The sequence below is a fragment of the Gossypium hirsutum genome, chromosome A04 (assembly GCF_007990345.1).
Source record: "Gossypium hirsutum isolate 1008001.06 chromosome A04, Gossypium_hirsutum_v2.1, whole genome shotgun sequence".
Lineage (NCBI taxonomy): Eukaryota > Viridiplantae > Streptophyta > Magnoliopsida > Malvales > Malvaceae > Gossypium > Gossypium hirsutum.
In genome coordinates this window covers 85,868,593-85,871,652 of record NC_053427.1, presented here as the reverse complement: position 1 = coordinate 85,871,652, position 3,060 = coordinate 85,868,593, and positions in this window count along the sequence as shown.

Genomic DNA, 3,060 nt, shown 5'->3' with positions numbered 1-3,060 from the left:
AATCACACAGATGGTCCTTTGGGCATTTGTACTTCAAGTGGGAATCATCGCAGGCTCTATCAATTCTTTTGTCACCATGGAGATAATCTTTGAATATCATTCTTCTGTTGCAGATATCTTTTAGAGCAACAAAGACTTCTTGTTGGAGTTCTCTAACAGTGATCTGAAGAATATCTTTGTTCTGTGTCTGGAGGGCTTGATTAACTGCAACTTGGATTGGATTTGGAAGAGATGAAAGGATAACTTGCTTGAGATTTGGATTTAGTCCCAAAGCACAATATACCTTGGTCATTATTTTGAAATGTTTCTCCAAATCTCTCTTGACATACGAACAACATTTTCTTTGTAGAATTCTCTTCTTTTTAATGTCAGCAAATCTTGAGGGTTTCCCACAAAATATTGATGTATGATTCTGATTGGCTGGGCCAGATCTTGAAGAACTAGAAACTGCATTTGGTCATGCTGATTAATGGAATTCCACCAATCTTTCAACATTCCTGTAAATCTAGAGACAAACTCCATAAGAATGTTGTAATTGCTATCTTCAGTAAACTTGCGAGTTTCTAACCAAGAATGAAATTCTTGAATTCTGTCTGACCATTTTGCTGGCGGTAAATCATCTATAGTGAAAGTGGTTCTTCCTATGGAAGACTTTGGCATTTGTCTTTGATGTGCAGAAGATGATTCTGGCATGTCTTGCATTTCATCATCACTTGGTTCTTCAACTTTAGTTGTTTGAAATGCTTTCTGCAACTCTTCATCTTCTGATTCTGTTTTTTTGTTTGATGAGGATTCAGACTCTTTAGATAATTCATCTAATGAATCTGAACTTTCTCCTGAATCAGCTTCAGAAAATCATTCTGGGTTTTGTATAGTTGAGATCTTAGGAATAGAAGATTTTGTATAATCCTTTAAAAATTTTGTTAAAGGATTTTGATCTTCTTGCTGAATCATTAGAGAATTCGAGACTTGCTTTGGAGGAGGAGATTTTGGTAGAGACTCCTCTAAGACTAGTCTTTTTCCTAGTTTTTTCTCCATCTGATATGCTTCACTTTCACTGTCTGTTTTGGCTTCTTCAGTAGCCTTTTTCTTCTTTTCTGCTTCTTATTTTTTGATTTCCAGAAAAATTTCATACGTACTTGGTTTGGTACATTTTGGAACTTCTGGAAAGGTTATTCGTACTTCTTTTACTGGGGGTGGATTCTTCTGTCTGATAGAGGGAAACAATTCAATTGTTTCTGCTCTATGAGTTGGTTCAGGGATTTTCCCTGTTTCTTGAAGAGTCTTGATTTGTTCTTTCAATTTTTGAATTTCTTTCTCTCTTTGTGCAAGATGAGAGAAGAAATCTTGTCCTGGTGCTGCTGGTTGTTTAGCTACTGTGTCCAATATTTTTTGTAAAAATTGGATCAGATCTCTGACTATCTTGGGTTGTCATCTAACTTGGTTTCAACAATTGAGATCTTTGAATCAATTCTTTTTAGAACATGATTCTGAGCAATAGTATTTTCTGTTTGCCAATTGAGAGTAGCTTCTGCAGCACTTATTTTGGACGGTGCACCCGAAATATCAGTCTGAATCTTTAAAGGGATTTTTGGTGCATGAGTATAACTCTTTTTAGAGTATTCTTCAAGAGGTGGGAAATCTTTGTCATATGATGCTGCAGGTTGCATCATACACACAGTGGAAATTGGTTTTTGTGGAGCAAAAAAGTCTGGGTTCTTTTTAACCCATTTGTTTATTTTCTTGTAACAAGGCTGAGGAAAAGGTTTTGATTTCTTGGGGATTTTTGCGGGAGACTTAGTGGATGATTTTGGAGGAGGAGGAGAGGGTCTTTAAACATGTATAAAGGTTTTCCATCTGCGGAAAAGCTTTCTATTAGGCTTCTTTCTGGGTCGGGTTCACACAACGAACAACAACAGTCTAGATCATCTTGATCATGAAGTTGTGCTGGTTTTTCGTTTGGTTACATCATCAACTGGGTTGGGAAAATGTTGGGATTTTGAGAGCTGTGAAGATGACTATGATCAAACTTGATTTCAGTCGTTCCATCTCCCTTTGATGTGATCTGACTTGAGGTGGACTGGATCGGCTGGCTATGCTCATGAAGTTTTTCATAGCTAGTAATCCATTTTTCTGGGAGGAGTTTGATCAATTCCTATTTTGGGATCTGTCTCGAAACATGAACACAATGAGGCTGGTCATTTGTGTTTACTGAAATGAGTAGAGAGTCATCTATTCTATGCCTTGAAAGATTGAAGGCATGATCTTGTATTCTGTAGACAATCTGGTAATGAAGGGTGGCAGAGATAGCTGAAGCAACCTGTGGGGCTCCTGCTATTTGGATTTGAACCTTCAAAGCTTTGGTGAGATTGGGATCTGCCAATGCTACTGTGAAATTTAGGAAAAGAGTGACCATTACAAGGCCAGAGTTTAACGTTGCTTCAATTGTAGCAATACATGCATTTTGGTATTCTAAATATCTAGAATCCAAAAGTGCAATTCTTGCAACTACTGGCTTTCCAGCTGTGCCATGATAGTTTAAAGCAAGACGTATAGCTCCAAAATGGATGTGCGTATATCCTGTACGTTTCCATTCTGTTGGAATCTCAAGGGTAACAAACTGCTCTGGGGATGCTGCATATATGTGAAAACTATCAAACCGTGAGGATTGAACATATTCCCTAACTTGTTTAGTAGATCCTTTAATCAAGGTCCTGATGGATTTTACAGGAGAAAAAGCGGACTTTCTATAGGCGGAATAGGGATTTACAGTAGGAAGGTCTGTAGGCTGGACTTTATCTTCTTCACTTAGATATTCTATTTCATACAAAGAGGAAATCTTTTTTTGCAGAATGAGATTTCATAGGAAAATCTGGTAAAGAGATAGGTGTAGAAGAAGTAGAAGGACGTGTTAACATATTTTCTGCCATGAATGAAAAATTTTTCTCCAAATCTATCTCCAACTTAGATTACAAAAGATGAGTTTTTATGAAAATTAAAATAAATCTCAACTAAAAAAAAGGTAAATTTTAAATACGGTATCACAAAATTTACTTAAAA